The sequence below is a fragment of the Piliocolobus tephrosceles genome, chromosome 20 (assembly GCF_002776525.5).
Source record: "Piliocolobus tephrosceles isolate RC106 chromosome 20, ASM277652v3, whole genome shotgun sequence".
NCBI classification, from domain to species: Eukaryota; Metazoa; Chordata; class Mammalia; order Primates; family Cercopithecidae; genus Piliocolobus; species Piliocolobus tephrosceles.
Window position 1 is genome coordinate 42,313,597 of NC_045453.1, and position 23,115 is coordinate 42,336,711.

The 23,115-nt window shown below is 42.6% G+C and overlaps 1 protein-coding gene across 5 annotated transcripts in view; it reads right to left on the reverse strand.

The window, feature by feature from the left end:
* RIN2 (Ras and Rab interactor 2) overlaps window positions 1–23,115 on the reverse strand; it is a 249,322-nt gene that overhangs the window by 192,882 nt on the left and 33,325 nt on the right. For 4 of the 5 annotated variants that reach the window (XM_023217765.2, XM_023217762.2, XM_026456113.1 and 1 more), the window contains one exon: window positions 13,318–13,443. The exons of the other annotated variant lie outside the window; for it this stretch is intronic. The gene's annotated coding sequence lies outside the window, so the exon portion shown is untranslated. The remainder of the gene's footprint in view (window positions 1–13,317; window positions 13,444–23,115) is intronic. 5 annotated transcript variants of the gene reach the window in all.

Sequence of the window (23,115 nt, forward strand, 5' to 3'; positions counted from 1 at the left end):
ATGCTCACTAAATATTTGAAGAATTGAAAGACGCCTCGAAGTACAAGCCAACTGACCCAAAGTCACAATATGGCAAATGGATGGGAACTTCCTTCTTTTCCGCCTCATATTTCTTGATTTCATCTGCTATTGGCCGATTAGCCCATTAATTTGTTTGAACTCAGTCAATTAGCTGCAGGCTTGCGGATGATTCATTATACGAGAACTAGAGAGAAGTAGTGATCTGGAGGCAAGGGAAAGAGTGGTGACCCCCACAAATGGGGCTGACTGTGCGGGAGACCACTGTGGAGTGGATTAGAGAGGGGAAGTCTACTGCTGAGCTTACTGGTGCCTGTGTTCTTAATGCAGGGGTGGTGAATGAATAGCTCCCCTCAATTTTTCCATTCTCAGAATCTGACCTTGCCCTGTTAGGTGGATACAAAGCAAGTGATTCTTGATCAGCCCCAAAGGGACAGCGCTGAGGAAGCTGAGTAACTTCTGCAGTAACTGAAGAAAGGAAGATCATCATGAGTACTCTCATGTCTTTCTTTACCCAACACCTGGACGTTTTAACCACCAACTTCCCATTCACAGACAAAAAGTAATCCAGGGAGTATTGTTACCAGACAATGACTATTTTTAACAAAAGATTTAAAGTCTGATCTTGCTCTTCCTTTTGATTCTTTCAGTGAGGATGTCCACAGTATAAAACAATTCCCAAGTATACCATTCTGATGGGGGTGGGGGTGGGGGCTGCAGTGTGATGAGAGCTAGAATTGCCTCTTTAACTTTTTATTCAGAAATAATTTTGAACTTACAGAAAATAATTGCAATGATCCTTACTACTCAAGAAGGACAAAAACAACCCAACACAAAATAAGCAAAAGATTTGAACAGGCATTTTATCAAAGAAGCTATGCAAATGGCAAATGAGCACATGAAAATATGCTTAACATCATTAGTCTGTAGGGAAAGGCTAAAACCACAATAAGATGCCACAACACATCTATCAGCATGGCTGAAATAGAAAAGAGTGATATTACCAACTGTCAATGAGGACTCGGAGAACTGGAAGCATCATACATAGTTGATGGGAACATAAAATGGTACAGTCTCTTTGGAAAACAGTCGGGTAGTTTCTTAAATAAATAAACATAAACTTAACACATCACCCAGAAATTCCACTCATAGGTATTTACTCAGGAAAAGTGAAAATATGTGTCTACATAAAGACTTGTATGTGGATGTTCACAGTAGCATGACTTATAACAATAAAATTAAAAACAGTCCAAATGTAGAACGGATAAACAAAATGTGACAAATCTATGCAGTGAAATACTATTCAGTGTTAAGAAAAGAACAAGCTACTGATACCTGCTAAACGTGGATGACTTTAATAACATTATGTTGAGTGGGAGTAGTCAGGCACAAAAGACTGCAAATGGTATAGTTTCACCTATGCAAAATTTCTGGAAAGCTATATACATTTACTAAAATACTATACTGGTACACTTAAAATAGGTAAATTTCATGGTATGTAAATTATACCCAAATAAAGCTTTTTTAAAACTGGGAGCATATTCTAAGTATTGTTTGTACTGTGCTTTTTTCTATTCAAAACTATAACTCAAAGAGAGTTTCATATTAGCACAGGAGATGGCCCTCATTTTTTAGTGGTTATATAATGGTTCGTTGTATGACTGTGCCCACATTTAAGTAATGTAAACAGCCATGAACAAAAAGTTCTCATTTCCCCATTCCATCCAAAGACCTTGTAGGCATACAGTTTCTGCGTTCAGTTTTAAAAGCTACAAATTCAGTCCTTCCTTGCCTCAAATCTCTTGAGCACCCTGTGGTGGATGCTAATGGTGCTTCCCTTGTCCCCTCCACACCCACTGTTCCCATCCATGCCAAGGGTTTCCCACTGCAGGTACCCGTGAGTCTCTTTCTGACGTCTCTCTGGTGACGGGAGCATACCTGAATCACTCATGGGTGGCCAGAAGTGCCAGGAAGTTACTGCCTTTTGGAGCAGTCCTCACCAATGAGGGAAGGAAGCTATGGACAAACACCCCAGCTCCCTCACTCTGTGGGTAAAACCACTCAGAGCTGAGGTCTCCAGCAACTCACAGAGCTCCCAGCACCACTGAACCCCCATTGCCAATGGCAGCATCTGATCTTTAACACTCGTTCTTTCCCTTCTCTGTCCCATTTCCCTACCCATCCTCCATCCTTCCTGGAATCTAAATCCTTGTCCAAAATAAATTACTGTATCTAAATCCTTGTCCAAAATAAACCACCACCAAGAAGCAACAGTTACTAATTGGCTTATACATCTGGTACTTTCCACTTTATCCTTGTGCATTTTTTTATATTAAACAATCTTTATTTGAAGAACAATACCTTACAATCTTAACACTAGCAGACCTTAACAAGAGCAATTTCAGCATCAATAAACAGTAGCTAAACTAATGAGAGAGCAATCAAAAGTGCTTTAAAGGGAGCAGCACTGGCTGATGTTCTGCCGAGGCTCTGGGCATTCAGAACCTGGCTAAAGGGAAAACAGAATCAAATCGGCAGGTGCTCCAGACCCAAGCCCTCACATTGTGACCCACTTCCCTCCTGGGGTCCTGGCAGCCCATAGTCCCCTTGGTACATCTTCTTTCATTTCTCTGAGATGGAGTCTCGCTCTGTCACCCAGGGTGGAATGCAGTGGCACAGTCTCAGCTCATTGTAACCTCTGCCTCCCAGGTTCAAGTGATTCTCATGCCTCAGCCTCCCGAGTAGCTGGGACTATAGGCATGCACTACCACACCTGGCTATATATACTTTTTTCGTATTATTAAGAGATGGGGTTTTGCCATGTTGGCCAGGCTGGTCTTGAACTCTTGACCTTAAGAAATCCACCTGCGTTGGCCTCCCAAAGTGCTGGGAATACAGGATTGAGCCACAACACCTGGCCCCTCTTGGCACTTCTGGGCTCCTGTGGGCTGTGGATGGTGGAGCCCTAGGAGCCAAAGGACCGCTCAGGAAAAGCTGCAACTTGTCCTTGCAGTCAGCTGGCTTCTGCCTGTTGTAGTCATTTTCTTTCTGCAGCACCTGGAGTGCTGTCTCAGTTGTTGCAGCGGCCATCTAGCTTTCCTGGGCTGTTCTCTCGTGGAAGAGGATCTCCCTCTGAAAACTGGAAGTGTCTTTCTTCAATTCCTGGGCCAGGTCTTGGGCCATCTTCTTGTAGTGGTTGTGGGTGTGACACGTGGTTCACGTATATGTGCACCTCGTGAAGTCTCTGGTCAAGGTCCAGGCAGTAGGCGTCTCCTCTATGGACTCCCATGAGGCCCCATCATGTGTTCTCGGTGGAGATCAGGCAGAACGGGAAGCGTCAGCTGCAGCTTCAGGAGCTCCCTCTCCAGCTGTGCCCTTGCACCCTGCAGAGAGGCCTGCTCACTGATCAGACTTTGGACTTGTGCTGTGAGTTCTTTATACCTTTGATTTCTTCCCACGATTGCATGTCTGCTTCTCCAGTCTCCCCCAAGGACATTCGGAGGATGCACCTCAGTCACCATCGTCATCCACACTCTTCAGAGGGACTTGTGGTTGGGACGCTAGGGGACCGCCATATCCTGCTGCCCTGTTCTCCTCCTCTGCCAAGTTCCCGTCCTCCGCATGGTCTCTACCACCCTCTAGCAGATGCAGGATGCTGGGCGGGGTGTGGACCAGGGAGGTCAGTCGCTTCACTCCAACGTTCATGACTGTTTCATTCCTGCCTTGGCCTGCTTCAGCCTTTCCTTCTTTGCCTGCAAGCGTTGCTTCCGTCTGACAATTTCCTGGTTGGGCAGCTCTGCAGGTTGCTGATGGTCACTGCTGTCATTCAGATCATCCACAGTTTTCCCCTGATCTTCTGCCCCAGTTGTGAAGTATATGGACATGCTTTGCATCAGTCACTTAGGGAAGTTCAGGAGGCTTCCTGTTTGGTGCTTTTTCAGAAGCTCACCTAGTTCCTGATGGGAAGACCTGCTTATTTCACTCAGGACCCTAGGCAGAGGGTTTGGAGCAATCCAGGACTGGCCTGTGGAATGAGTGACATGAGGCCCCCCACTGGCCTAGGGTGCTGGCTGCATTGTGGCTCTGGCCTTTCGTTGAACCACACCCTGGATGACATCCCTTTGGGCTGGCTCTGCCCTTCTTCTCACTGCATGTCGTCTCCTGACCATAAAGGCTACCATAGCAGTGCATGCCCAGATCACCCAGGGTATCCCTAGGGGTCGCTGGCGCTAGTCCCAGGATTCTGTACATCACTAGCACTGCCACCCACAGGGGGCCAGCAGCAGCTGAGTAGGCATTGCATAGCGAGCAGCAGGCCCTCTGTGGCTCCAGAAGGTTCTGCTGCTCTGTCTCCATTTGCCAGTGGCCTGTGGACCACAGTTAACTGGAACCCTGTGGAGTGTTTTGTCTCTGACACAAACAAGGGCCCACCAACCAGGGTAGACCATCCACTGGGCTGGGGAAGGGGAGGCATCTCGTGCTCTAGAAAACTGTCCCTGATTTTGCTGTGCAAACAGAAAGTGACATTACTTATATAGGGCCTTGGGGGAGTAGAAAGAGTTCATGGCAGACCCGAGCTCAGGCTACTCCAGGCCCCACCTGGCCCTACAGCATAGCTAGACGGTCAAAGCAGGGCCATGTCACAGCCCATGTCTACAGACGATCCTCTTCTCAGCTTTCCTTCACCCAACTCGTCTTCCCCTGACTCTCAATGGGCCACGGCGGCCTCTCTGGCCTTGCTGGGGACCGGGCTCAGGGAGGAGAGGGGAGGCCTGTGACTGCCAGGTGAATTTATACAGACAGAAGTAAGCCACTAAGCATGCAGGCATCTTAACGGTATGCATAAGGCATATGATTTCATTCACAGTTTAATTAGAATGCACTGTAAGGCACTAGCATCAAGGTCTGGGTTCATTTGATTGCTTGCTTAGCCAATGCAAGGACACAGTATAAATAACTTATGAGTGTTTGGAAAGACATTTAATCATTTAAGGCTTAGGTTTCTTCCGCAGACCTTCTTTAGACGGCCAAGAACACAACAGTGATGCCACCCCTAGCATATGTTTTATGACTTATAACTCCCAAAAAGCATAAAACAGCAAGTCTTTTCCATGCTAAGTTGGAAAAAGTACTATAAATTTATGGCTGCAAATTCCAACCAACATAAAAGCCTTTGCCTCTTCTCCTTCCAGCTAAATTGCATCTATGCCAGATGAGAGAGCCAAGGTATTGAGAGAAGCACAGAAAAGACATTTTTGCAGAATCCAAAACCTTCTCCTAAAATTTAGGAAAACACACACATCAATATGACTGACAATTTATTCATTCTACTTGCTACTCTTATTTCATTCTGACAAGCTTGGGCAACTGGTGTGTGCTGAATCCAAGTCTAATCATTTGAGGCAGCTGCTGAGGTGTTAACAGGTTGTCACTGTGGAGGAATAAGCTCACCATCTCCAAACACTTCATGATTCTAAGGTGAACAAAGCCATCATACAAGATAAAGTAACAATTCCCAGCTTGGGTCTGAGATAAAGAGATTCCTGGAGCCTTACGGCGTGCAGCTTTTAGTATCATCTCATCTCCCATTAATAACAACTTAGAATATCATTAAGGTTTTGGGATTTTGCCGAAAGTGATAACTAAAGCTAGCAATGGTAAAGACTTAAATTTCACATCATGTTTGCCCAATTTGGCAGAACACAGAGGAAGCATGGTAGATGGCCTTATTGGTCTTCAGTGGAAACTCCTCCAGCAAAGGCAGAATGCATTTCTCTGCCTCTTGACTTAGGTTTGGCCATGTGACTTGCTTTGGCTAATAGAATAATACAGAAATGTCAGTGTGCCATTTCCAAGCACCAGCTTTACAAGGTTTCTTGGGCTTCTACTTATACTCATGCACCTTTGCCGTTGTCACAAGGAGAGCTTTCCTCAGGTAGCCACCGCCCACCAACCTGGACTTAGAGTGTGCTAAGTGTTGCTGGCCTGAACCCAGACATCAGTGGGAAGCCAAGCCCAGCTGAACCTGTGCAGGAAGCAGCATCACCTAGCTGAGCCCAACCTAGATCAGTCAGATCCCAGCTAACCTCTGTTTGCACAAGCTAAACAGATGCTTATTATAAATTTCTTGTCTTTTTTTTTTTTTTGAGACAGGCTCTCACTCTGTTGCCCAGGCTGGAGTGCAGTGGTACAATCATGGATCACTGCAGCCTCGAGCTCCTGGACTCAAGCGATCCTCCCACCTTAGCTTCCCTATTAGCCAGGACTACAGGTGCACACTACCATGCCTGGCTAATTTTTGTATCTTTTGTAGAAATGCAGTTTCACCATGTTGCCCAGGCTGATCTCAAACTTCTGTGCTCAGACAATCCTCCCACCTCAGCCTCCCAAACAGCTGGGATTACAGGTGTGAGTCACTGCACCCGGCTCAGTTTTCCTACTGAGTTTGGAGATGGTTTGTTGCACATGTAAGAGCTGATGCCAGAGCAAGGGGGAAGTACAGGAAGCCAGGGGGAATAGTGCATAGTAGGTTTCACCTCTTTCCTTCCCTGGAAAAATGAGTGGCAACGTACAGGATATAATCATGATGTTCACAGTTGTTTTTTAAAAAGTCCATCTCACACCAGTTAGAATGGCAATCATTAAAATGTCAGGAAACAACAGATGCTGGAGAGGATGTGGAGAAACAGGAACACTTTTACACAGTTGGTGGGAGTGTAAATTAGTTCATCCACTGTGGAAAACAGTACGGCGATTCCTCAAGGAACTAGAACCAGAAATACCATTTGACCCAGCAATCCCATTATTGGGTATATACCAAAAGGATTATACATCATTCTACTATAAAGACACATGCACACTCATGTCTATTGCAGCACTGTTCACAATAGCAAAGACTTGGAACCAACCCAAATGCCCATCAATGATAGAATGGATAAAGAAAATGTGGCACATATATACCATAGAACACTACACAGCCATAAAAAACGATGAGTTCATATCCTTTGCAGGGACATGGATGAAGATGGAAACCATCATACTCAGCAAAGTATCACAAGGACGGAAAAACCAAACACCACATGTTCTCACTCATAAGTGGGAGTTGAACTATGAGAACACATGGACACAGGGTAGGGGAGCATCACACACTGTGGCCTGTTGGGGGTTGGGGGGCTGGGGGAGGGATAACATTAGGAGAAATACCTAATGTAGATGACGGGTTGATGGGTGCCGCAAACCACCATGGGTCGTGTATACCTATGTAACAAACCTGCACGTTCTGCACATGTACCCCAGAACTTAAAGTATAATAATTAAAAAAAAAAAGTCCCTATAATTTGGGAAGAGGGCAATGGCTCATGCCTGTAATCTCAGCACTTTGGGAGGCTAAAGCAGGCAGATCACCTGAGGTCAGGAGTTTGAGACCAGCCTGGCCAACATGGTGAAACCCTGTCTCTACTAAAAATACAAAAATTAGCTGGGTGTGGTGGCACAGGCCTGTAATCCCAGCTACCCAGGAGACTGAGGTAGGAGAATTCTTGAACCCAGGAGGTGGAGGTTGCAGTGAGCCGAGATTGCACCACTGCACTCCAGCATGGGCGACAGAGTGAGACCTCATCTCAAAAAAAAAAAAAAAAAGGTCCCTATAACTTCTTCCAAGAATATCCTAACTTCTGAGTCCCATAGTTGGACTATTCCAAGATGAATCCTACACAGTCTGTCACAGTAATGGTGGGATTGAGGCCCAGTGCCCACAGTGGTAACCTGCTCATGTCACAGACTATATGGCCTCTTTGCCCTTCGTATCCCACTCCCCACTCCGTCATTGTGCTTCAGAGCATCCCTGCCCATATAAATACTCACATCCCAATTTTTGACCAAAGCTAAGTCTCATTGTAACAAATAGTAGCTAACACTCACTGAACACCTGAATGTGCCAGATGCCATGACACACAGGTAACTTTACTTCTCAGTGCTTCAGTTTTCTCATCTGTAAAATGAGGGTAAGAATAGTGCCTACCTAAATAAACTAGAAAATCTAGCAGAAATAGATAAATTCCTGGACACAAAGGCCCTCCCAAGACTGAACCAGGAAGAAGCTGAATCCCTGAATAGACCAATAACAAGTTCTGAAATTTTGAAGCAGTCATAAATAGCCTACCAATCAAAAACAAAGCAAAACAACAACAAAACAAAACAAAGCAAAAAAACCCAGATGGATTTACAGCTGAATTCTACCAAAGGTACAAAGAGGAGCTTGTACCATTTCTTCTGAAACTATACCAAACAATTGAAAAGGAGGGCGTTCTCCCTAACTCATTTTATAAGGCCAGCATCATCCTGATACCAAAACCTGGCAGAGATACAACAAAAAAATAAAACTTCAGGCCAATATCCCTGATGAACATTGATACAAAAATGCTCAATAAAATACTGGCAAACCAAATCCAGCAGCACATCACAAAGCTTATTTACTATGATTAAGTCAGCTTCAACCCCGGGATGCAAGGCTGGTTCAACATATGCAAATCAGTAAATGTAATTCATCATATAAACAGAACTAAAGATAAAAACCACATGATTATCTCAATGGATGTGGAAAAGGCCTCCAATAAAACTCCACATCCCTTTATGTTAAAAACTCTCAATAAACTAGGCACTGATGGAACATACTTCAAAATAATAAGAGCCATTTATGACAAACCTACAGTTAATGTCATACTGAACAGACAAAAGCTGGAAGCATTCCCCTTGAAAACTGGCATAAGATAAAGATGCCTTCTCTCACCACTCCTATTCAACATAGTATTGGAAGTTCTGGTCAGGGTAATCAGGCCAGAGAAAGATATAAATGGAATCAGATAGGAAGAGAGGAAGTCAAACTGCCTTTGTTTGAAGATGACATGATCCTATATCTAGAAAACCACATTGTCTCAGCCCAAAAACTTCTTAAGCTGATAAGCAACTTCCGCAAAGTCTCAGGATACAAAATTAATGTGTGAAAATCACAAGCATTCCTGTATACCAACAATAGACAAGCACAGAACCAAACCATGAATGAACTCCCATTCACAATTGCTATAAAGAGAATAAAATACCTAGGAATACAGCTAACAAAAGAAGTGAAAGACCTCTTCAAGGAGAACTACAAACCACTGCTCAAGGAAATCAGAGATGACACAAACAAATGGAAAAACATCCTATGCTCAAGGACAGGAAGAATCAATATCATGAAAATGGCCATACTGCCCAAAGCAATTTATAGATTCAATGCTATTCCCATTAAACTACCATTGCCATTCTTCACAGAATTCAAAAAAACTATTTTAAAATTCACATGGAACCAAAAAAGAGTCTGTATAGGTAAGACAATCTTAAGCAAAAAGAACAAAGATCTGATTTTTAGTTTTGGGTTTTACATTTAAATCTTTAATAAATCTTGAGTTGATTTTTGTGTAAGGTATAAGGAAGGGATCCAGTTTCAATTTTCTGCATATGGCCAGCCAGTTTTCCCAGTACCGTTTATTTAAATAGGGAATCCTTTCCCCATTGCTTGTTTTTGTCAGGTTTGTCAAAAATCAGATGTTTGCAGATGTGTGGTCTTATTTCTGAGATCTCTATTATGTTCCTTGGGTCTATGTGTCTGTTTTTGTACCAGTGTCATGCTGTTTTGGTTACTGTAAACTTGTAGTATAGTTTGAACTCAGGTAGTGTGATGCCTCCAGCTTCGTTCTTTTTGCACACAACAAGCTTTCAATAAATGCTAGTTATTTTCCAGCAACACTTGCTTATCCTTATTACTACCAGGCTTCTAAGCTGCATCTGCTAGGGTTGAAAGAACAGGGTAGAATTGAGGAAAATAAAGGGGTAAAAGAGAATGAAGAGAAAAGGAGTACATTTCATCTTCATTAAGCCACTTTAAAATTCTCAGCCTGCTGATGGCAGTGCTGGCTAATCAGTGAGCAGGTAGAACAACAGGAAAAATAAAGCATTCTCTGTTAATCGTATTTAGTTAATGAAGTTCTATCGCACTTAGGGCAGGAGAAGCCTGGGAACAAGAGAAGATAAAAAAGGGGTCTAGGGGGAGAGGCTGGTTAGGTTGTGTTCCTTGGAGTATAGGTCTAAGGTATGGGAGGCATTTTCAAAGGACTGTGTCCAAGAGAGGATACATTGTTTGCAACAGGGCTCAGCAGGGTCTGGAAGACTTCATTTAGATGTGCAGAGGACCAGGGCTCGCTTTTAGATGGTGCCAGAGCACTCCTTGGGGTACCATGAAATAGGGCACGAAAACCTAGCTTTTGTGGGGGACTTCAGGACTCAGTCAAGGTGGAGAAGGGGATGGGTCACTCAGTTGGTATTAAAAACTAACCATCCCTAGCGACCCAGGTAAAAGTGGGGACTACCCAAAGGTGGCTGAGGGACTGACTGCTTGCCAAGGAATTCTCCTTCAGTGATGTCATCCCTCCAGCCTGCCCTTCTATAACACAGCCTCACTTCAGACCTTCAGTCACACTGTGGCAAGGGCAAGGGAGGGAGGCCAAGCCCCAGGAGCTCTGGCTATACCCTTTGTTGTTGTTGTTGTTGTTGTTGTTGTTAAAGAAACTTTTGTAGAGATAGTGCCCAAGCTGATCTTGAATTCCTGTCCTCAAGCAATCTTCCTGTCTCATCCTCCCAAAGGGCTGAGATTACAGACATGAGCCACCATACCTGGCCTGGCCATACTTGGTAGAGGCAGCTATTTCTGCCAAGCATGTAGGTCACCTAAGCAAGGGGTGCTCGGGACAGGGCCCTGTGAAGTCACACGGCCTGCTCCAAATTCCACCTTTGACGCTGCCTAACTGGGTGCTGTAGGGCAAGTGACAACCTCGTAAGACTCAGTTTCCCCATCTGTAAAATGACAATAATAACAATCCCACCTGTATAGGGCTGTTGTGATTATTAAATATGACAGCAGATGCTGTGGTCATCAGTTCTCCAATGTTGTATATTGGCTTTTTCCCTCTTGAAAATATTTTTTGCTTGGATAATAGCCTAGTGAAATATTGTATCTCAGAGTCCTGTGGCAGTTCCTGTTATTGTTTAGTTTACAATCGCATTTTACTAAAGTAATTTATTTATGAAAGTCAAGCACAGGGATGTTTTATCTAACAGGAAGGACAGAGGAAGTGAGAAATAAATCTTTGGCCTCAAAAGACAAACCTACAGCATCATGATAAGACTTCAGTATTTATACCTGGAACTATGCACTTCTTTACTCTGTCATCATTATTATCAAGAAAATTCACATCTAATGCTCTTTGCTGTTTATGTAACATGCATTTATTAGCTGTCTGCTAAGGTAAGGGTCTTTGCTAGAAGAAAAGAGGTGAGGAACAGGAAAGACAGACCAATCCCAGGCCTTCCCAAAATAAAACAAGGGATAGAGACATTGATCACAGAATCACATAATGATGCTAGGCATGGTGGCTCACGCCTATAATCCCAGCACTTTGGGAGGCTGAGGCAGGTAGATCGCAAGTTCAGGAGATCAAGACCATCCTGGCTGACCACGGTGAAACCCTGTCTCTACTAAAAATACAAAAAATTAGCCAGGCATGGCGGCGGGAGCCTGTAGTCCCAGATACTTGGGAGGCTGAGGCAGGAGAATGGCATGAACCCGGGAGGCAGAGCCTGCAGTGAGCCGAGATCGTGTCACTGCACTCCAGCCGACAGAGTGAGACTCCATCTCAAAAATAATAATAATAAAATAAAATAAAATAAAATAAAATAAACCACAAATCACATAATGATTATTTTACATGATAGGGAAAAGAATATTGTGTAATATGAGCAAATACCACAGGATTTAAATTCATGGAGGGAAGGTAGACAGCTTCCTGAGAGAACTCTACATTTAAGTCAGAACAGGAGGCATCCATCCAGGGTCCAAATTAAGAAATAGAGCAGCAACATATTGTGCAGAGATAGTTCTCTAACATTTTTCTCTCTTGTTCCTCTTACTGTGCAAGGGTTTGCTTTCTCTGAGAGCAGTTGTGTCTACAGGGCAGCTAAGGCCCAGATCCCAGGCCAGAAAGAATGTGTAGTTAGAGCAGTGGTGAACCTCACAAGCTTGAAAGCAGGTAGCCCTGGGTTTAAACTCCAGCAACACATTCAATAGTTGTGTGGCCTTGGGTAAGTCAGTTTATCTCACTCAAATTCTGTTTTCTTACTTGTAAACGAGTGTAATGATATCTTACACTTAAACAGTGTTGCTGTGGGTTTAAATGAGACAGCTGAAAACAACAGTGTTAATTTTGCTCATGAATCTGTTATAGGGGCAGGGCTCAGCAGGGACGGTTCAGCAGGGACAGCTTATTTCTGCTCCATTCAGCATCAGTGGGGGCAGCTCAAAGGCTGGGGGCTGGAGCCAGCCTTCTAAGTCCCATGTCGTGGGGCTGTCAACTGGAGCACCGACATGTAGCCTCTCTGCAGGGCCTGGCTTCCCAGAAACATGGTGGCTGGGTCTCAAGGACATGTATCCTAAGAGGTTTAGAGAGCCAGGTGGAAACCCCATCCCTTTGCTAACCAAGACTTTGCTGTCACTTGGCATCACTTTGCTACATTCTTTATGTCAAGGCAGTCACTTGTGTCCTGCTCAGATTCAAGGAGAGGGAAAATAGACCTCTCTACTTGATGGAGGAGTAGCAAGGTTTTAGAGCAGCCATCACTGTGACCTATGTTGAAAAATATGATCTGCCATAGTGGCCTACACTGATATCCCATTGATGCAATTTCCTTTCAGTGTGAAGATTTATAATTCTATGAAAAAAAATCTACAAAAAGTAGAGAAGAGGAAGCAAAGTGGTGGGAACTGAAGAGAAGTAGAATCATTACTGCCACATCCTCTTTCAGTTATTGCCAGGTTTTTTGTACTCAGAGGTGGTGTCATCCCTCAGATGGGGCAACAGCAGTGCCCACCTCATGGTGGTGGTGTGATAATTGAATGAACTAACCCATTAAAGTACTTAAAGCTGTGCCTGGCCCACGATGAGTGCTCTGAAAATGTGAATGGTTTCCCTTTATGCTCATGGGCTCCTAACTTGTCCTGATCTTGATGTGGCCCTGCTGCCAGTGTATCATGGACAGAATCCCTCAGACAGCTGGAAAACGTCCTCCCTATTGCTCTGTCAGAGCAAAGTCCCTTCCACAGCCACATACCACAACTATAGCACACGATATTCCCAATCACACTGATGAGTTTGGAAATGAAGGAAACGCTGGGGTAGTGCACACTGGGTTTATGGTCTCGCTGCTACGTACCCCTTCACGCCAGCATCTCTTCTCCTCTCCCACTGCAGTTCAGCCTGACCTCCCCAGTGTTCTGAAGGGCTTGCACATTTTATCTTTTCTGGTAGAAGTTCAGAAGTCCAGATCTCTCGTCTCCATCTACAACACAAAAATTGACCATTCAGAGTTTTGTATGTATATTAAAAACACAATGAACAACCACCCTGAGGACTTGCTTCCTAGCCTGGCTCTGGGAGGAGACATTGCTAAATGAGAACACAGTGATGTCCTTTCCTTCCCATTCCTGGTCCTCCACCTTTGGACCAGGAAACCGAGGAGGGAGATTTCTTTACCAGAATGCCCTGTAAATCCCTGTGCGAATGCTCAGATTTAAAAAACTCTCCATGGTCTTTCATGAATGGAACTAATCAACAAGCATCTTGTCTTCCCCACCAGTTAAGCAACATTTCGTTTCTTTCCCTTATCCTTTGCATCACATCACTTCCTACAAAAAGGATCCCAAAATCTTCCAGTCTAGGATTCTGGAGATGGGACTAATCAGAATAAGAAATTCCTATACTGCCAGGTGCAGTGACTGGCATCTATAATCCCAGCATTTTGGAAAGTAGACGTGGGTGGATCGCTTGGGCTCAGGAGTTCGAGACCAGCCTGGGCAACATGGTGAAATCCTGTCTCTACCAAAACTACAAAAAATTAACCAGGCATAGTGACACACACCTGTGGTCCCACCTACTCGGGAGGCTGAGGTGGGAGGATTGCTTGAACCCAGGAGGCTGAAGTTGCAGTAGCAGAGATTATGCTACTGCACTTCAGCCTGAGTGACAGAGTGAGACTCCATCTCAAAAAAAAATCCCATCTTATCCTATATTTCATTTTTAACTGCTTGAATCAGTATCCTAGCCTTTTCAAAATTACCTAAGTACATGCATGAAAGCAGTCACCTTGCTTGAAAATGCAAATATTAGATCAAATCTCAAGTTCCCTTTGACCATCACCATTAACTCCTATATCCTTGGCAGAAGTGGGCATTTTTATAATTTAAATTATATCTTTCCAGATTGCTTCTGTGCATTCCAATATCCAATTACACACACACACACACGCACACACACACAAACACACGCGCATGCACACACACACACGTGTATGTGTTTCTTTTCTAAATATATGTTTCTCATTGCTCCATTCTCCTGCTTATTCCATCCTCAGGATGTCCTATCAAACTCCCAACATCGGTATAAGAAGGTTATCTCATTCTTTTTTTCCCATTGCTTTCCCAATACTTCATAGTCTTGGCTCCTCTGTCAGGCTCTATAACTGACCTCTGACTTCCCCGCCACCTCCTCTCCTGGAACTCTCACACACAGATGCACACACATCCCTTCCTTCACGCCTGGGTCCATGTTAGCTTTCTGGCTTGCAATATCCTCCCTGTCCCTCTCCTCTTCCTTGAGAAGATTCAGCTCTTGGGCTGGGATGCAACATACTTGGGCTTCAGTCCCAGATGAGTTGCTCAGGCAAATTACTTAACCTGGGTTCTTATATAAAAAATAGGGTAATTATAACAGCATTTATTATACTTCAAAGCATTGCTCTAAAGATTAAGTAGAATAATCCATAGAAAGCATTGGTCCATTGCAGGTTATTTAGTAAATGCTCAAACAATGTGAGCTGCCACCACCGTCAATGTTAGTGATCATCATCATCACCATTTTTCAGGAATCATTTAAATCCCACTTTCCTCCTTAATCCAGATTTTCCTCTGAACGCTTGCTTCCCACACAGATAGGACTACTCAAAATCATCCCAATAAACATTAAGCGACGTTGACATCACTTCACAATGTCTTCTAATATTTACTAATAGATAGGCCTTGGATTCAATTTACTGCCCCACTTGGTATTCAGGGCGAGCTTCACAAATCACACGGAGTAACGTGAGCCAGTGAGTAAAGTAAGGTTATCCTTTCAAGGGACAAAAATGCTAGGGGTTCTTCTGTTGCATGGTTTATATTATGGTATCAAATAAGTATGTACAAATAAAGTAACTAGGTGTAAATGGCTTATGTTCTTGTTTTTACATAGTTATAAAACCAAGCAAAATTGTAAATTATATAAGAACAAGAATGCAAATTAATATAATTGAAAGTAACTCAATTAATGCAAGGGATAATGTTTTCCTGAAACTAAGTCACTCTTGCAACATAAATACTGTGGGGCTACATATTCTAAGAGAGGAAGGGCTTACATGAGAGAATAAGTCAAAAATTACCCTGACAGCTAATTTGCTGTGTGCAGAGGCTCATACTAGTGATAGGTACCTATAAACTGAGACCACCTGGGGGAAGAGCAGACTCCAGTGCTCTGCGTCATGCTGATGCTGGGACACTCACTCGCTGAGTGGAATGGCAGCTGAAATTGCTCACACAATTCAAATTATTCCAATCTCTTCCACTCTCTTTTTGAATTCTCCCACTACATTTCTCTACCTGAATTACTGGGCAGCTTTCATTCATTCGCCCCCATCACACTGCATTTGGCCTTCACTAGGGGAAAACAAACAAACATTGACTACGTGTGAAGCCTCCTCTGGCCATCTTCATACCTTGCAACCATCTCAGTTTATGGGACGATTTGGCCCCAAGGCAAATTAAATAAACTCAAACTCAGAGGCAGGCACTGAAATTACTTGGCAGAACTTGGTCCCAAGGCTCAATTCTTTGGGGATTCTCCACCATGGCTGCACACCTGTGAAGCTTTAAGCAAGCTCCAAGCCCAGAGTACACCCCAAAACAGCAGAGCCTCTGGGGGTGGGAACCCTATTTTTGAAGCTCCTTGTGTGATTCCAATGTGCACTGAAGGTTGAGAACAGGAATCTATTGACTCGTAGCTTTCAAACACGTTTGACTTCCATCCATGGTAATAAATACATTTCACATCATGATCCACACCCAGGCATAGACATACAAAACAGAAACAAACATTTTGTAGAACAATACTTAACTGTTGCTACCAGCCATATACTCTAATATTATCCATTTTTTTCACTTTTATTTAAAATAACCCTGGACGTACCGAACTTCACCCCTTAATGAACCACAATTCACTAGGGGGTCATGACCTACAGCTTGAAAAACACTGCTCTAGTTAGTCCAGAATGTAATTTGATTAATTAGTAAATGTTATCCTTGACATAAAAACATACTGGATTTCAGACATTCCAAAGGAGGGTATGTGGATCCCTGAGAATAAGTCCATATAGAGGCTCATTTTGAAAATCTTTACTATGGACCAAATCCTTCATTTTACAAAACAGAAAAGGTCAAACTCCTATATACCATTCCTCCTGGATGTGTACGTGCCCGTGTGTGTTACACTTTGCCCTAACCTACCTTTCTTTTATCTTTTTTCTTTTCTTTTCTTTTCTTTCTTTTCTTTCCTCCTCTCCTCTCCTCTTCTCTTCCTTTCTCTTCTCTTCTTTCTTTTTTTAGAGACAGTTTCATTCTGTCGCCCAGGCTGGAGTGCAATGGTGCAGTCTCGGCTCACAGCAAGATTTCAGGCTGAGCCACTGCGCCCAGCCCTGTGTTTCATATTTTCTTGTGGCATTTTGCCTATTTGAAAAATCCTTAAATGATGACATTGTGGATCCTTAAACATAGAGCTCTTGGAGCTTAGTGATATTGCTTCAGTGTGTGTTGTTTGGGGGTGCTGGTCTTTTTTCCTTTGCCCATGATGCATGGGGTGGGCATGTGCATTTTAACACTTGTTGACTGAGTTTTAGCATTCTAGGATATATTTCCAATTTGGATTTGACACAATGGCACTCTAAGGAGGCTGAAAAAATGCTCATTTGGTCTTATAGAGAAGGGGATTTGCTGTCACGTGCAGGATCTCAATAGTTAGGCTGTTTTCCATACTAGAACCCCTTCTAACATCAGACTGTATTGCTTTAGATCTCTGACACCCTTATCTCATGGGCAAAATAGAGGGTAATAAAAGCTGATCATAATATCCAACTTTCATTAATATTGCTCAGTAGCATCCACAGGTATTTAAAACTAAGTTTTCTGAGGACCTGAGGGGGAAAAAACTCACCAGGCAAAATGCTATTGGTCAACTTCCAAAGGGGTTTTTACTTTGAAAACTACAATAAACAGTCAAACTCAAACAACCTAAAAAATAGACAGAAAACTGAACTTGCACTGAATATGTATGATGTATGTTATAACATCTTACAGAAATTAAAACATCACTACAAAAATTAAAACACTATAGCCACTTACAAACGGTGCTTTTCCATAAGAAGAAATATAATCACATATTAAAAACAGAAACAGATTGACTGAGACTTCCCTGCGAGTCCGGGTTAAGCAGCTGGAACAACCTGGGATGCTGTCCTGACCTTCCTGGGCCAGTGTCACCACATGTGTACACAAGAGCATTTCCTCAGCAAAGTGCCTGTGCTTTAAATGGGTTATTGAACTTTAACAGGGTTGTGTTCCTAAGAGAAATGAAAATTCATTTAAAACTTACATTGGTTTCTCAACAAACCAGAATTTCTCTAAAGACAACTAAAGTGTTTCTAACTTTGAGAATTCTAAGTTGTCTTAAATTTTAATTTAATTTTTCTATGGAGGAAGGCCAAATTTATGAAGGGGATTGTCTTGATCAGAATTATTCATGAACTAACCAATGTTGATCAAACATCTAGTAGGTGCGAGGCGTTGTGAGAAATTCTGAGTCGCCGTTCTCATCAGAAACCTTGAAGTCCTTATAAAGAAATTTATAAATTAAAACCTACAAGGTAATAACAGGTTGAAGAAAATGAAATACCAACTAGGTTTAATTTTTCTTAATCCAGGAGTCACAACTCTAGAAACTGAAGTAGTTGCTTATTTTTCCACATATTTTGATAGCATCATCTAGAAGGTTCGTATGTACGTTATTCATCATTACCTAGTATCACTGAATCTTTTTTTTTTTTTGAGACAGGATCTCACTCTGTTGCTTAGGCTGGAGTGCAGTGGTGCGATTTTGGCTCACTGCAACCTCCACCTCCAGGGTCCAAGTGATTCTCCTGCCTCAGCCTCCCAAGTACCTGGGACTACAGGCACCTGCCACCACGCCTGACTAATTTTTGTATTTTTAGTAGAGATGGGGGTTTTGCTATGTTGGCCAGGCTGGGCTCTAACTCTTGACCTCCGGTGATCCACCCGCCTTGGCCTCCCAAAGTGCTGGGATTACAGACGTGAGCCACTGCACCCAGCCCACTGAATCTTTTTGAAGATTTGCACATGCAGGCCACTTGCTGGGTGTCATTTTGAAATGCTGCTATTGGTGGAGTTCATCTCTCACTAAAGCCTTTCTTTTCTATTCTGTATGTGTTGACTATAGATGCATTATTCTTTGGATCCTTAATTGTGATCTTGGGTATATTATTTTCCCTGATCTTCTCTTAAAGGAGGTAAAATTGGTTCAGTTCATCCTGCCTTAGTGTATCCAAGCTTCACAGATGAAAAGATTCAGTAACCAATTTGATTGATTTTCGTTAGGTACTTAATCCTGCCCGTGTTATCTTCATGACGGGACCCCATATCTGGTGTTGGCTCAGGCTAACAATTTACTCACCCAGCTATGAGCTTTCTCATTTCAATTTCCTGTACTTCCCTATCTAGCAACCCTAGCAATGCATCAGTAGCTACCACGGGGAACCCAAATCTAGGCTCGTCCAGTCTTTTCCCACAGCTTTTCCTATAAAACGATGAATTCCCAACCTTAGAAAGCGTTAAAACATTGTTCCGTAATCTTAATAACCTGGAAAATTTGGAATTATTCAAAGTAAAATAAGTTTTTTTGTGCAAGATTTCTAGAGCATCTCTGCTAGTATAATCTAACAGGGTCAAAGAATGTTCCAACATCTCCCTAAACCCTTTGAGCTTTCATTTGTGAAAACCTCAGGATTAGGCCAGCTGTGAAGACAGTGCCCTGGAGTACTTATTTTCTCCCTCCCTTTTTCCTTTCCTTTTTTTATTTTCGTTAAATTAATCGTATTAGAGAAAGGCATTGCCATCTCCCTCTCTGGGGTACGAGAGAGAGAAAGACTAACATTCAAGGAAAACGATGCTATTATCACAGGAAAGCCCCTCTATGGCTAAGCCATCCAACACAGCAGCCACGGGCCCTGCGTGGCAATCGAGCACCTGAAATGTGGCAAGTCTGAATCGGGATGCTTTGTAAGTAGAATATATGCTCCAGGTTTTGAAGACTTAATACAAAAAAAAAAAAAGGAAAATGCCTCAAAAATAAATTTTCATATTGATCATATGTTGAAATATTGAATTAAACACAATATCTTATCAAAATTAATGTTACCTATTGCTTTTAACTTGCTAAAATGTGACTACAAAAAAATTTTAAATTACATAAGCAGTTCTGTTGGACAGTGCTGCCTGATCGAATAATTCCCAAAGTCTTACTGGTCATCAACACCTCTTGGCTGGGCTGGTGTATTTGCTGTATTCTGAACACACAGACACACAAACACAAGGCTATATTCTGAACATCACACACACACATACACACACACACACACACAGTGGCTGCTTAGCCTAAAATATCTTGCCTTCTGCAGTCATCTCCTGTCACCATCCTGCCCAACCTTTAAGATCCATCTCAAAACATAATAGGCAATTGCTAGCAGGTCTTCAGAAGGGATTCCATGCCAGGCACTATGCTGAGCCGCCTCCTCCCTCAAATCACCCTGGCAGCCTATGAAGGTGTAATAGAATGTGCTCATTTTGTAGCTGGAAGAGGTGAGGTGACCTTCTTAACGCTATGTGTTGGTCAGTGGCAAAGCTGAGTCTTCTTTGGCTTGTCAATCACCAAATCATCTTTAGCCCCTATGGTGGCTCCTGCCTCACCTCCCCATGTGTGCTCCAAGTCCTCAATGGCAGGCACCCCTTGCTCCTGTGAGCTTCGCTTCCCTCAGTTTCCAGACCTTAGTTCAAGTGTCTTTCTCACAATACCCATCACTCATTGCATCCTATTACCACTGCTTTGACATTTTGTTTCAGGCACATGATACCCTCTGATGACCCCGGTGGATTCTGCTCTTGTTTAAATGTTCATGAGAAATGACACTATGAGGTCTCAGTCAATATTTGATTAAGGTAAACATGTTATATATTTGATTATCTTCCTTTCACCATCTTTTAAAACGATATATTTTTGCTGTTAAAAATGAGAATTAAGTGCATTGATGAGGGTGACCATTACAGACAGGTAGACCCTAAAAAGCCAAGCCAAACCACGCCGGCTGGAAGTGTAATTTCCCCTGTGGTAGAATTTGACCCTGAAGACCTTCACAGGCAGTTCCTCTGCCCACAAATAAGAATTTCTTTCTTTCAGCTCATACTGTCAACTTGACCTTGTCAACTACTCTGGCCATGTCCCTGGAAGGAGTCCCACTTATCCTTCCTCTTCCCCCAACCATGGAAAACCACCTGAGAAAAAGCTGGATGGGGGAGGGAAGGAAAAAAATTACATATTTCCTTTTCAACATTATTAAAGGAATGAAGATAATAATTATGGGTAATTCTAAAACATGAACATTTTAGGTAAGTTTAGATAACTTTATTCCTTACCTGTTGCCTGAAGTGGACACAATACAGGCAAATAAAGCCTTACTAGTTGCACTAAGGCAACCCCAATGCTGATTTTGCATGAGAATATGAGCATTTCCTCAAAATGCCTCCTGTTAACAGTTCTAGGAATACTTATTTCAAAGAATAATTTATCTTTGGAAAAAGAAAGTAAGGGTCCTATAAAAAATGAGGATTTATATGTGTTATATTTTTCATTCCCTTTCCAAAGACTTTTGTGTAATGAAGAAAATTTAGATTACTTTAAAAAGAACTTCTTAGTTAACTTTCCTCAACTGATGGTCTCTGCTTTCCCTGGAGAAGTCATGTTATTGCAAGTTTATGAAGTTTTTCTCAGTTCCACGTAATAATATCTGAGGCAGGGGGCGCATCTCCTCTTTGGCAGATCAGGTATTCTTTCAAAGATCAAGCTAAGAATTTTGTTGACCTTAAACTATCTAAGCCTTAGCACTGTAACTCCCAAATTATACTCTTTGGTGTCTTCTTAAATATGTAAGAGTAAATTAAATAACATCCACAGAATTGTATTTTAGTTATTTTCTCAAATAAATTCATTCACTTTATTGGAAACCTTATCTTTAGAAATGACCAAGAGTTTTAGAAATACATACATATCTGTGATAATTTTCCAATCATTTCTAATTCTCTTTTCCCAATTAAAGAAATGGGATAAGTAATTTATTCGTTTATTCAATTTCAAAATCACTTGCTGATTTTGTTCAAGGTCTAAGCTATACACTACAGGAATGCACATGAAGTCCTGTTTTTCTATGTGGGCCATCTGAAAGAGATGCCGAAGACGAGTGTAGTTTTGGCTGGGAAGTGTAGGGAAAGGCATTTTAGTTTAGACAGGACCACTTGGTTTAAAGCAGCTGTGCCAAGGTACAACCATTAGAACACTGGTTAGCCCTTGGGGCATTGAGGATTCACATGGAAAGGCAGGCCAGGTCATGGTCTGCACAAAGGGAAGGGTTTCCATTTTACAATGTAAACCAATGGAAGCTGGTGACCATCTCAGAGTAGGAGTGGAGTGCTGGAGGTGGAAGGACCACTTAGGGCAAGTAAGAGAGACCTGAACTAAGGAATATGGGCTTCAACAAACAACAAAGGTGACAGACATGAAGAAGGGCCAGATAAGGCCACCCAAAGGAAAAGGAAGTTGGGAGGGGAAACTGGTTTGGGCAAGTGGATGATTATTCTATTTTTATTAACTTTTTTACTGCTGGGGTCACCCTACATTGCCCAGGCTGGCACTGAACTCCTCCTGGACTCAAGTCATCCTCCTACTTCAGCCTCCAGAGTAGATGGGACTACAAGCACAAGCCACAGAGCCCAGCTTATCCTATATTTAGATAAGTTAAGTCCAACTTGAAAAGTCTAACATTAGTTGAAAAATTAACAGGAATAAATGGATATTTCGTATTGGGATAAAACCTCCCCTTCCCTAAACCCACATACACAAATAGAGAACGAAAGTTGAGTGGAGTAATAGCTGCCCCCTAAATAATCAGGCTAGAGATCAAGTTATCTGAGTGGGAAGCAGGCAACCTGACTTGCTGGCCTTGTAAGACTGGGGCAGTTGCTGGTGTCAGTGGATGTATGATTATTTCATTTTTGGATAAATTGAGTCTGAGGTTTCCAGGGAGATCCAGATTGAGAAATACAAAAGGCAGTTGAAGAATTACTAGAGACAAATAAATAAGTCTATATTCAGAAAACAACACATCTACAACGAGGGAAATGATGGTGTATAGAGGCCAGATCACCTTCAAGCCTTCTGTTTGATTCTGGGTGCCACATTTTGATAGAACTGTAATAAAATTGGGGCCTGTCAAGAAGTAGATAGAAATGAAATATGTGACCGTGTTTAGGAAAAAATGTTTGAAGGAGTCTTGGATGATTGACTTGGAGGAAAGAAAAAGCAGGGAAGGCTCTGTCATGTGAGTGGAATCAGACTTGATCAGTAACATACAAGAGGAGAACCAAAGGGCAGAAATTAGAGGAAGACAAACTATAACTAGAGACAAGGAATCTCTAGCTAGCATTTTGGGATTGGTTGATTTTCTCCTCATCAAAATATTAGAGCACAGACTGAAAAACCCCTGGGGATGCAGGGAGGGGACTGAAGCACACGGCAGGGAACCAGGCAA